General features: G+C 36.3%; 1 protein-coding gene across 1 annotated transcript in view; it reads right to left on the reverse strand.

Annotated features, from left to right (window-relative positions):
* The window catches only part of LOC113572154 (AT-rich interactive domain-containing protein 1B), a 177,918-nt gene that overhangs the window by 160,573 nt on the left and 2,981 nt on the right, over positions 1-14,364 (reverse strand). The window lies entirely within an intron of this gene.

Here is a 14,364-nt window from a genome sequence, read left to right on the forward strand (position 1 = left end):
ATAGTTAAATGCCTGAAGCTGATGTGCAGTACTTGAAGTTGAATAAGGAGTAACTGTAAACATTTAATCAACAAATCGATTCTCCTACCTGAGGGACTTGGCTAGTTATGTTAAAACAGCTTTTCCATTAAACCATTTTCTCTAGTATCTGTTTTCTAGACAGTAGGTGATTTTGGACTGTGAAGTGCTTGGAAGTCAGTTGTGTTTCACAAACTCCTTCATTCCGTTACACTACAGAAACTAGAAGCATTAATCATAGCTACAAGTCACCTACAGCATATAAAAGCACTACCGGCAATCACAAGATACTCTTGTGCATGTATATACTGGAGTCCACACACATGCACACATTCACACACACGCACATACATGCACACACAAACACACACACACACACACACACACACACACACACACACACACACACACACACACACACACACACACAATGGCCATTTTATTTCATTTGTATATTAGTAATACTGCAGTTTAGGCACAAAAGAATAAGGTAACAGCATCACTATGGACAAATACTGCCCTCCAGTGTAGCATATGGAGATTACATACAAAACACTTTAAAGAAGAATGCAGAGCCAAGACAACATCTTTATCTATTTAATATGAGCTGATCAGTGATGGAGCTTGATTGCTAATGCACCTTCTTAATTTATTATCATTTATGAGTACTCAACCTGGAGCTTGTGTCCAGCGCAGATATGTGAGCTAAGATCCAGATATACATCACTGTTTCTGCCATAATGCTAATGATGCCTGTCCAAAGTTCTGTCAGTTCTGAAGCATAATGAAGTTTCGAATGCAAAAGTAGTGAGTACAGGATTATATTGACTTTATTATTGCAAGGAAAACAATTAAGAATTTTCAACACCGGTATTGATTGTCACATAAACTCTCCTTTATATACAATATGTGAAAAAAATACCTCAAACTTTAAAATGTCTATTACAGCTCACCTTTTGGTATTTCTCCAGCCATTGATCACATAAAAATTGTAATAACAGCAAAAAAAGTTTAACCTTTTCTGTTTTAAAAAATTGTCATAATTACTGAGTTTAATATTTTTTGCACTTTTGCCAACTCAATAACAGAGTGTTCTCAGATTTATTGCTCTAAATAATTCAACCATTCAAATGAATCCCAGTTTGTTAGTCTTCTGGCAGATGCAGCCAAATTTTGCAGTAAAACACCCTTGTTGCCAATGCCATCCTAAAAAGGTACTCAAAGGCTTTTTTTGCTTGTTTATTTAGTTCAGTGAAAATAATGCTTTAATTTGACTATAGAACGCAGTTTTAACTAAAGTTTCAATGATGTATAGCAAACTCCAGTTTCTTAAAACTGAGAATTAGAGGCTTCACCATGTTAACATTAGTATCAAAACGCATAGCGTATCATAAATTTTATATATATATACTTTATATTATTTATTATATATTATTATTTATTATATATTATTATTTATTATATATTTATTACATTTATTTACTTATTTATTTATTTGGTGGTGGTGGTGGTGGTGGTGTTTGGAATATTGAATGTGGGACTTCACAACATTACCACCCACAAGAAATTACTTCTGTCAGACAGTACAGGAGGCGTCAGTGGGTCAGTTCACAGCCCACATTGGAAAATCTTTCTGTTCCAGCCATTTTTTTTCCAGAAATTTGGCATTTTCCCCAAATCTTTGTGAATGTGTGACTCTGTTTACAAATAATATATATAAAAGTATGTCATATTATTTTTAGCAAACTCAAATTAGTTCCTCATCATTGCAAAAGCAGTGCACAATCCGCCCTCTCCTGGACAGTGCGTGCAGCTACTCCGCACATATTTTCAGTTCACAGCGTTCTCTGTAATTGACAGTAGCTTCCAATTTGACACGGACACTAGGAAAAGCAAGACCTTGAGACAAAGATTTTACGCACACTAGCAAAATAGAGACCCATGGACCTGGCCAGACATACTGCAAGTGAGACTTAGCCAATACAATCCTACGTACATGCAATTTCCATCATATTTGACATGGCTTTGCTATACTGGAACTGGGATTCCACCATCCATATACAGAGATCATATCCAGTATTGTGCAAAAGACTTAAACTGCCCAAAAAATGATACATAAATAAACTCAAATACAATAAAACACAAATGCAGATAAACATTAATATAAAAATAAAAGAGTCACAGCAATTTATGGACGTGTGGGATGGCTAGAAAAACAAGTTATTTAATATAAACAAAATAACAAAATAAAAGATTATTAAAGACCTAAGGCAGAACAATACCCACACTCAATATAATTGAAGCTGTGTAGAAACACTAGGATGGAGAAAAAAAACCCAAAAAGCAGGAAAAGTCAAGAGAAAACGCTACTAATAATTCCTGATGATATGGCTTTAAACACAATCTATGGGGTACTTAAGATTTTTGTGTGTTATAATGATATAAATTAAATTAATTTCAGTATGTGAAGTTTAGGTTCTTAGACACAGATCAGTACCTTAAATTTGGTGGAACTTCCTCTTTTCCTGGCACACGTTTGATATACATGACCTGTTTCTGTAATGTTGGGTTGCTGAGTATAAAACCCTTTTCACTCAAATGCTCCTATGGCTTGCATAATCTCCAGATGACACAACCTCTGACCTTTGACCTGTAAAGAATAAGAAGAACAGAAAGACGAAGAAGGAAGCAAAGCATTCAAAATACAAATGCTGCTTTAGTGTATCTGCTTAATCAGTCTGAGATTTTCAACAACACTTTCTTCAACATGTTGTTCCTGTGTGAAATAATGAACAGTTAAACATGGATTAGAAACAAAACATCGGTATACTTTGCCAAAATGTTCACAAAATTAACCCAAATGCAGGTGAGATTGTCGATTACAGCTACATAATCATTTTAAACCTTACTACTTCCACTGTTTGCTTTTTGTTAAAACCTTTGGTTGAGAAGCTGAAGAACTACCCAACAGTGGTGTGGCACACAATGCCGAGGTCACATCTACAAGAGGCAGGATGGACACCTCTTTTTCAAATAGATATTATTATTATTATTATTATTATTATTATTATTATTATTATTATTATTATTATTAATCCCCTCATGGATTGCCCATCAGCACAAGAGCCCCTGCAGTGTGTATCCTGTGTGTCCCTCAAGTACACCAGTACTAACAAATATGGAGCGATGTGTGATATGACATATAATTGCAGGATGAAGTTTCTTTTAGGAAGGGTAGATGATGTGGCAACAAGGTCAAATTAAGTGATCCTATTTAGAACATGACAATTAAGAAATCATGAAAACAAATGGGGTTTTTTTTTGTTTGCAGGAATGTCCACAAAATATTTTGTACAAACTAGTAAAATAATGTTTGTACATTTAGAGGGGACTGTTGACTGTGGTTAGGAGAAGAAAGGTCCATTTGGTGTGCTCAGTCCATAAACCTGTATATTCCAGACTTTATTCAAATTCAAATGCTAATTAGATTAGAAAATGCTAATTCAATTATGCATTTCCCACTTGAGTGCTCATAATTTGAGACCCAATTCAAATTCAATTGCCTATTGAAAATCAAAAAACCTCATGCCCTGTTCAAACCCTTACCTTTTGTCACATTACACCTTAACTTAAAATTCAAATAACTGGAATCTAACTTTTTAAAGATGTATTTGCACATTATAACCCTCAACATCAAAGTGAACATAATTTAAAATTATTATAAATGAATAAATTCAGTTATTAAAATTTAATTAGTAAAATACCTGGTTTTGATCAGTCATCATCCCCATAGAGTAACCATTATAAACTTTCCCAGGTATAACCAATCACCTTCCAGATCACAAACCATCAGGCACCTGATATCAAATGAGTCATTTTGATCACTTAAAAATAAGTTCAGCTGTTCCTGGGGGATTGTACTTCTAGTAATGCATGGTAATGTGAAGAATTCACCATTGACAGGTACCTCCAAAAGGGCTCAGGGATAAAGTTGTGGAAAGGCTTAGGAGAAAGAAATAGAAGGTTATAGTACCATTCAGAGCAGTGTTAAGAAGCGGAATGTGTATGGCACCACCAACACCTTGCCTAGATCAAGCCATCCCTCCAAACTGGATAACTGAGTCAGGACTATAGTGATCAACTATAAGGCCAATGGAAACTCTTAAGTTTTAAGAGTCTTTATGGCTGAGATTGGTCAGTCTGTGCATGGGACAGTCTCACAAGCTTTACACAAAGCTGGCCTATATGGAAGGATGGCAAGAAAGAAGCCTCTTGTACAAAAGTGCCACACTGAATTTCACTTATACTTTGCATTTTAAAAAAGCACTTGGAAGATTTTGAGGCCATGCAGCAACAAAGCCAAGATAAATTTTTTGGACTGCACTCCAAGATCCATGTTTGGCAAAAAAACAAAACACAGCACACCACCCAAAATGCATTAAACCTACTATAAAGCATAGCAGTGGTAATATTATGTTGCAGGACAGGGCAGTTGGTCAGGATTGAAAGGAAAAATGGATACTGGACAAATTTGTGAGATAAACATACTAGACAGATGAAGATGGACATGACAGTGACCCTTAAAAGAGTACCACAAAAATGCTCCCTGGCTTAAGGACAGGAAGGTGAACATTCTTGCAAGAGCCCGGATGTAAATTCCATTGAATTTGAACTCAAACAATTCTGCAAGGTAATATGCCCCAAATTTAGTGTGCAAAACTGACAGAGACAAACTTTTTTATTTTTTTTTAATTAAGCAGGACTAAGGATTCATGAACTAAACAGGATGGTATAAGGGAATGGCGCATGAGCAGAAGTAGCGGCTAAGACATGGTCATGAGCAAGACCAGACACACAAGGTACTGAGACAGTGAACACATTCGTATTTACAGAAAAACACTACACTAGGGTTTGTTGTTTTTAGTTTGGTTATATGAGCATGATGTATGCACTGTGGCTTGAACAGGACAGGAAAAGTAAAGAGTTGTGTTGTGTATGTAATTGAAGTTGGGTTTTCCCTAGATCTTGGTAAGTATTCTTAATCTATTGTCGTCCAGGCAAACCTCACTACAGCCTATCACTGGAATAATCCTACAGTAGTCCAACAGACAAACACTGAGTGGAACTACAGTTCTGTCTTTTGCTGGGTAATCTAATCTGCTCTGTATTAATTTGCGTATTTAATTGGTTTCCACAATCATGAATTTTGGCTTTATTGATAAACAGTAAACATGGAACCGGAAAAAGATTTCTGTTTATATGTTTAATGTAATTAAGCAGCCAGCACAACAATGCCACATGCTCCTAAGTAATAATTAAGAATACAACACACTGCATCATTTACAGTTGTGCATTTGCAGACAAATGTTGCATTATTCTTAAGACATTATCCTTCATTGGGCAAGATCAGTGTTTTTACTCTATATTGTGGTGTCTGGTATACTGACTACAGTGAAAAATGAATAAAATTATGTGAAACCCACAAAGTGCGGCCACATTCATTTTGTATGTTTACTATCCTATTTCCAAAAAAGTTGGGTTACTGTGTAAAATGTAAATTAAAACAATGCAGTGATGTGCAAATCATGTAAACCATATATTTAATTGAAAATAGAACAAAGACAGCAGATCAAATGTTGAAACCGAGAAAGGTCAGTTTCTCAGGTCAGAGAGGATGCACTAAAAGAGGTTACACAGATAAGTCTAAATGCAGCCAGCAAGTGACACAATGAATGAAATCAAAAGTACAGGGCCATGTGGTGAACTATGCCATGTCTACTGGCAGTTGTTAAAGCATTCCCATGGCAAGGTAGCTGACTTAATTGAAAGTGTGTTTGCGAGAAGTTTAAAATGAAAGATAAGAAAATATAGGTAAATAAACTACAACATATGCCCAAAAGACCTGGGGCACCATATACAATGTAAATAAAAACAAGGCAGTGATCTGCCAATAATTTAATTGAAAACAGAACAAATACAGCATATCAAATCCTAAAACTGCAAAACTGCATTTTTAAAATATATGATCATTTCAAATGTGATGCCTACCAAAAAAAAAGTTGGGAAGGGGGCAACAAAACACTGGAAAACAACAACAACCTGGTGGAGCATTTCACAATTAAATTACAATGTAATTAATTACATTAATCTCATCTTTTCAATGCGTTTTTTCCAGAAAATGCTCTGGTCATGAGCTTTGCTAATGTAATACATTCTTCGGGGTTAGTCAGGATTGCACCACTGAAAAGATGATACCTGAAAGTAGCAGAACTGGTGGGCTATAGTGACATTTTGAATGACTGTGTGATCACCTTTTAAATATGAGAGAAGCTGACAAGGAGAAGTTACTGCTGCATCCGATCTTACCTTGTCTTGAGGTGAACTTATTTGACTCCCAGAGCCTTAAAGCTACTACCCAACAGACCAGTCTAGGCTTGGTGGTCTAATCTTGGGGGTTGTGTTAAATATATGAATATATGTACAAATATATGAATATATGTACAAAAAACTCTACTTCAGCCAGAAGACAGAGCAATGGTTACACTGCTATTTTTAAAAGAAAATGATTGTTGATATTGTTGAAGTTTGACCCTCTTCAGTTGGATTATAACCCACTCAGGCAGTAATACCACCTACTAATCCAAACCACAAAAAAATGTACAGTAACTGTTGAAGCGGGCATGCCACTACACAATACTGGAGGTCATATGGACATGACCAATGGAGTTTACATGCTGCAACACATTAATACAAATAGTCCAGCCACTGTCAGAATAGTTTAAGGAGTGACAGACATAGATGAACACAGGGTGTTGGTAAGTGATGAGGAGACAGGCAGGACAATCAACCAGACTATATTGATGTATACACGCTGCAGATGACATTCCCTGACTCTACATATCCATATCTTGAAACACTGAGTGATAGCATGCAACTTACTGTCTGAAATATTTTGCCTAATGGGTGTGTATCCCTCCTTCAACCAGTATATAGAATTTACATTCCTACAGTAGTGCATGTAAACAAATTGAGGAGTGTATTGGAGAGAGCATTAGGGAAGCAGAGATCATTCAGGATGTGTTGAGGACATGAAGGCAGGGAGTATCAATATCCTGCTAATGAGTAAAAATTATACGAGAGTGACAGAATTCAAGAGGATTCTCCAGTCACAGATGAAATACCTGAACAGTTTCTCCAGCAAAAAGGGAGCTAAAACAGAAATCCCTCATTGCATCAAAGAAAGCTGACACTGATGTCAAGTATAATTCAGAGATAATGCAAAGTGTCTTTTTACGCGCTGGGCACCAGGGTTTTCCAATTGTAAGCTCAACAACATACACTAGGAAATAAAGCCTCTTATTTCTGACAAAACTATGACAAATATAACTATCCTGAGGCAGGTCATTAAAATTACATCCAATAAGGAGGAAAGGTAGCTTAGCCTTGGAGTGACACCCCATTCCACATAATCCTTGCATTCCATTCTGGAGGCAGCCTCCTAGATAGGCAGCATTCTTGGGCAATATTTGGCCACTCCTGAGATAAAGGCTGTCCCATTTGGAAAGCAGCATAACACACTGGCTTTCTAAGGTACCTTATTTTTGCTTTCAGAACAGAGCACAGCTAGCTTCACACAACAGCCATGAAGCACCAGAAGCTTTAGATAGCAGAACCAACCAAGAGAGTGCTGAGTGCATGAAGCAGAAAGACACCATTAATTAGTTTACTGCAAGAGGTCCACAAGGCACAAAAATTCAACAAAACTATAACAAAACTACTGCAAAACTCAAAGGGAGAAAAGCCCTCAGTTAACTCATTGGGTAGAGTAGTGAGTGTCTAAGTGTTTTCCAGGTCCATAGCATGTACAATTGTTCAAAACGTCCCAGGTACCAGTACTTGTTAATACTAGACCACTTACATACCTCCTGAAGGGTGACAAAAAGATTGATGTATATGTAGTGGATGGTGACACTGTCAAAACTAACACCTTTCTTGGTAAATTTACATTTATGGCATTTAGCTGACACTTTTATCCAAAGCAACTTACAATTATGACTACAATTTGAGCAATTGAAGGTTAAGGGCCTTGCTCAGGGGCTTAACAGTGGTAACTTGGCAGCAGTGGTGTTTAAACTGGCAACCTTCCAATTCCTAGTCAAATACCTTAACCACTGAACTACCACCTGAACTAATCCAAGTACAAACAGAGCACATTCAGTGACTTGAGGGTAACTTAAGACACTTGAATCCCAAGCAGTAACGCAAAGGTACAGATGAAGAAGGTGAAATGACAACATGCATATCGGTAGCTTAGCCAATGAGATTTTGTTTTCACAACTGGTCAAGTGACTTGGTTCAAGTGCAAAATTTAATCCAACTTGGATTCACCTGATTCCTTGGTGAGCTAGAAAGCTTGCACACATCTGCAGTGGCAGCATGTGGGAGGTTAGGAAATCAGAGTAAGCAAAATCCACGTGTGACAGGGCCAGTGGGAAAGAATACAACGAATGAAACTACTCTGTCTCAAGAATCTGCCTCTCATTGCAGGTGAATTTGGGAGTGAAGTGTGGTAACTATTTTCCAATAGAAACAGCATGCACTGGCCTGCATGTGGTGAACTGTTTTAAAACTCATGTAAATTGGGACATTTTTTCTTTTGCTTCATTTCCTTTGTAGGGATTTGAGGTCCATTTGAGGACAAAAGCAACTGGGTTTTAGTGCAGCACAGAACTCTGTGGAGTGCTCTGAATGGTATTCTTTGGGATTCTGGTTTGCCTTTTTCCATTATGATTTGTAAACCATTTCATCAGACAAATGTAAAGGAATAAAAGAAAAATATTTGTTGGACTATCCATTTGATGACTCGCTTATTTATTGGTGTCCTCACTGAACCTCTCCTCCTCTGTGTTGTTGGGCTTGAAACAGTCAACATTAAGCCAACTGGTAAAATCTTTCAGAATGCCTCACTTGGGAAGTAAAAGTGTAAAACAGCAGTTCACAGTGCAGCAGCTGATGAAAAAAATGTCCCATCTTTACCATGGTATTCCCTGTTGACGCCTAGGTGAGAAAGAGCAAGAGATTAGGAGCAGATGTTGTGTATGTTCTTACATTTTGCCAGGGATGATGGGGATTTGAATGTCTCTGAATGAAACCCAAAGAACACAGACAGATGCAGCCTACTCTATGGGTGCAGTTTGATACACAAAGCACTTTAAATAAGTGAACAAATATATTCAGGCCCTTCTGGCAAAAAGGGGGAATAAATCATTTCAAGTGACTGCTTAATGGAAATCCTGACACCCAGTGTTACAGGGGTACACTGCATCTGTTTCTACGTACAAATATGTAATGTAATTACTATCAGTTCTCCATATTTAGTAAAGAAAAGAATAAAACTGCCAACCTACTCATAGTACAGTGTCATTTACATTTCCTGGTTATAATGCTAAAAATGTAAAGTTCACTGTAGCAAGAATTATCATACTAAGTTATCATCCTAAGAGTTATCATCCTAAGAGTTGTCATCCTAAATAACATCTTTACATTTCTACTGGCATCACTTAATACTTGCAGATTTCCTCAAAGATTTCAATGCCAATCATTTGTTCATTTGGAAGCTTTGTGGAAGCTATTCAGCAACACTGTGCCCCCTCAGAGTCTAGTGTGATCAAGGACTGGAGAATAACAATAATTTGTATTTATACTTTCTGACTGTGAGAGCACAATTTGCGAAATTAAAATTGCACTGTGGGCACTACATGTCTACATACATAGGATTAACTGACACCTGCAGCTGTTTCAGAATGCACTGAAAGATACATGTACATGTCCCCTTACCAAACTTGTATTAGAGATTTCTTTGCAAAATAGCCAATGGACTGCCACACAAGGACATTTATGAGCAAAGGATCAGTCTGTTCAGATTCCTGAATTGCAAAGTGCTCCAATTCTGCAAGAATTGGAAGGTACTCTTTTGTGGCATCTTCTGTTTGTAAAAAGAATCATGCAGGTAATGGATGTTGGCAGAATTTACTGAACATTCTGTACTGGGTTGGTTCACACATGGTAAATCCTCTGTATCACTTCTTCATGTAACAGTAACTTGTACAGAGGAATAGAAAGAACTACAATGCCAATGCCACCTTGTGGTGAAATCAAGCAGGTGCACCAAGTACCGTACAAGGTGGAACATGTCAGCAACATAAGAATTGTCATCACCATCAACATTATCATTACAAACATCCCGATAATACGATTTAGCTAAAATAAAGTCCCAAGTTAACAATTGAGAAAATTATCATTTTTGGATGTAATATAATCCACTCTTCTTAGCCAATAGAGAGTTGACAATTTTATCCATTTTGTGTGTAACTGCTAACTTAGCTAGCTAAATACATTTTAAAACGTCACAGAATAATGGACATGGAACAACAGACATAACATAATAATAAATGATATAATTAAAAGATCCATGTCATGGAAAACATTTTGGATTTTTCTTTTCTTTTCTTTTTTTTTTAATGAGAAACATATTTATTATGTAAACACCATTACAATTTTAAATTATACAGTCCTTAAATTGAAAGTGAGTTGCAGGCACAGCTGTTTTTGAATTTGTCATATTTTTGATGTCACATTCATTTAATTTAGTCTAGAGCAGTTTAGCTTGCCCAGTCAGGCCGACTGTTACTGTAAAGCTTTTAGAACAATGAAATGGTGAAGAACAAGGCAGATTTTTCCATCTATGTATCTCTGCAAGTGAGCAGGACACTGCAAGTGGATGAAATGTAGTGAGTAGGAAGTCTTTGCATCACCACGTGTTTTTTTTTTTTTTAGGAACAACCAAAACCAGAGAGGGTTTTGTTTGTTTGTTTGTTTGTTTGTTTGTTTGTTTGAAGGACATATAGTAGGAAGTATCATATCATAGGTAATAAAAAAGAATTGATGGGACTCTGTCATCTTTAATATGTCATTTATTTATATTTGTTTATTATTATTGTGTATCTCATTGTGACATTTTATATAGTACTTTGACAATCCCAATTTTAGATCAAAGTGAAGTGAAATGCATATCATTCCTGATTTGTGGCATGTGCAGGTAAAATTCAACATCAAAGTTATGTTTCAAATCCCAGGTACACTAGTACTGACATCAAGGTCATGGTTTCAAATCCCAGGAAGACTGGTACCGATGTTTATAAGTTGCTCTGGATAAGGCCTAATGCAGCAGGTTAATGTTTGGGGAATTGCAACTTTATTGGATCCAACTGTAACTTGTTTTTAGTCTGTTACCTTTTAATATTTTATATGTTCATATTTTTGCTTACAATTTAGCTAAAAGTTTTGAAACTTCAGAGTCTAGCTCAAGAACGCTGTGTTAGGTACATGCAGGGGTGAATATAGCACTGTTGGGACCTAGGTGACAGACCATGAAGCCAAAATAGGATTAAAGTGATGAGCTTCCATCCATATAGAGATGTCTGCTAGGAATGGTGAGATAGCAGTCGTATGAGAATGTGTGTGAGCATATGACCTAACTAAGAGAGCAAGTTAGAGGAAGAACAGGAGAGGACCAAACATTGAGCCTTGTGGAACACCAGTATGGAGCATAGAACAGATGTGGAGCCCCTCCATATCACCTAATTTGAATCATATCCCTCTAAATATGAAGTATAACAATGACATGTTGTGAACTAATAGCAAGACTTGTGAGGAAAGATAAGAAGATCTTGTGATTGACCATGATGAGAAATCAAGAACAATCAGGACTGATGAAAGCTCAGCTGATCTAGCAGTGATGTTTCTGTGGAGTGTATGTTTTAAACTCATACTGTTTATGATCTTGTAGTTCATTCTGCATAAGAATGTGATTGATTACAGTTGATTGTAAACAGCATGTTAAAGAGTTTTAGAAAGATAGTTGAGGATATCTGAGGTATCAAAAAGTAAGGGCGTGTTCAGTACAGGTTGGACCCTTGCTATTGTGAAGGCTCTTGGCACAGTACCAGATGCTATGCAATCATTCGCATATATGACTCAAGCACAAACCCTGTCATATATTTCTTCCAGTCCTGCCATTTTCCACGTGTAGAGCAATTCTGCTAATATTGAAGTTTAGAGACTTAACAATATGCTGAAAATAATTTTAATACAACAGTGGAGTGTATGGTTTCCGCTCATATAGTGTTTGTTTTGACACTAACATTAATTTTAATTAATGGATAAAGGAACAACATAATTCTTATTGTTCTGGTTGTTCCCAGTTCCTCCCCCTGAGTATTGATTATGAGGTATATGCAGATAAAAATAGTTGTAGGCTGTTTATATGTATGCTTTTCTCAATACTGAGATTGCTCTAACATATTCAGAATACAATGGGAGTTCCAAACACATGCGTGCATAATTGTATATTGGGCTCTCTAGCAGAGTGAACTCACAGAAAGGTCACCTTTTACCTAAGCCAAGAATACAACAGATGCAAGGATATCCCTTCAAAGTATGTAATCTCTTGTTGTCATGACAGCAGTATTTGCATTGTGCTTTGAGAAGGCCCAAGCTTTTCAAGGTCAAACCAAAGGATATGCAAGCACAACTCATTCAGTGCACAAGAGGAACAGATTTCCATTTTAGCATTAAGAACCTCTGATAAGATGACCCTTTCATCACTATACAGCATGTGTGACTGTGGGGTCCTGATTCTTTAAGCAATTTACTAGGTAAGACTTTAACAATAAATCCAGAATGTTTTCATGCTGTAAACAACGTAGTCACCACCTTCATGAGGACAAACTGGGCCATATAAATGAAATTTTAATTAGACTCAAATTTTTAAAAAATAATAGTTTATTCATTTTACAAATGTGTGATATATCTCAGTGAATAGATAAATGTTGATCCTATATTCAGAATAGATGTGTTGTGGTGATTGTTGCTGATTTTTAAAGGCAGGCATAGATGCATATTTCCATTTTCTAATACTAGAGCACATATGAGTGAAGTGTCTGCTTCTTGCATTAACCATAAAATGCTACAATATACATACTGAGGTAATGCTCATTTATCATTTTTAATAATGATTCACTTTTTTGTTCTCAACATCTGCCAGTCGACCTATGAAATTTAATTCCAAATCATTCTGTACCATTTAACCATTTCTACTGGTCCCTGTTTCATGACGTATCATCACAACATAAAGGGAAGCTGATGTTAATCTCAAATGGGATAAAAGATGGAAAAAAATGTAACACGCCGCCACTGATGTGTACTTTGTGAAGCTGGCTATAAAAGCTCAATACTGCAATGTGCACATTTAATTAACACTAGAGTTACTAGAGTTTCACATGTACAGTCAGGCCCACCAGCCAGAGGCATGAACAAGGTTCAGCTCACTCTGCTATCATACTGCGCCAAACACAGCAACTGAATTTATATTATATTATTAGCATTATGTCAAGCTATGCTTCCAAAGTGTTGCAGTAAACACCATTCCAAACAATTGATGTGCTGACAAATGTCTGAAAACAAGAGGCAATTTACACACACTTCTGATTTAAAGGAATGCTTGAGCCACAGTAATGACCATTTGATTAATTAATGAAGGGTAAAAGAAGGGCAGTTAGTATTTTCTAAATTAGTCCACTGGCTCCCACAGATTCTGTAGCTATGTTTAAGGCAAATTAAAGTGTTAAGTGAAGTACTGAATTATTCCTTTAAATGTTTGCTGCGGGAGTCTGACTGGTATATTAGTGGACCAGTTGGTGTGTACTTTATAGACCATCAGGCCACCGGGTAAGTAGACACTGACTTGGAATAAATCCAAGAACGCCACTGATGGAATAATTAAAGTTCAATTCAATTGTATTGTTTATATATATATATATATATATATATATATATATATATATATATATATATATATATATATATATATATATATATATATATATATATATATATATATATATAATTATTATTCTTTCAGCCTGTGTCGATCCTGATTAAATAACGTATAGACAAACATCAAAGCCTAGTTAGAGAAACATCCACCCTGGTGTACCTAGCTAGAGAGACGGCCACTCTGGTATACCTAGCTAGAGACATCCACTCTGGTGTACCAAACAGTTGCACACGAATGACACTCCAGGTTGTATCTGTGTTTTGAGCATTTGCACTCTTAGGGGGTTATTAATTTTAGAGTTATGCAAATACAACTCGTTTGCATACATTAATGCAATAATTCGACTTAATCTAAATATCTCGTAATTTAGAAATGCTACATAAAAAGGGTTAAAAGTCTGCATTATGAAATGTGAAATAGCCTAAATCGGGCTACGTAACTAGAAGTAA

Source organism: Electrophorus electricus, chromosome 13, assembly GCF_013358815.1.
Source record: "Electrophorus electricus isolate fEleEle1 chromosome 13, fEleEle1.pri, whole genome shotgun sequence".
Lineage (NCBI taxonomy): Eukaryota > Metazoa > Chordata > Actinopteri > Gymnotiformes > Gymnotidae > Electrophorus > Electrophorus electricus.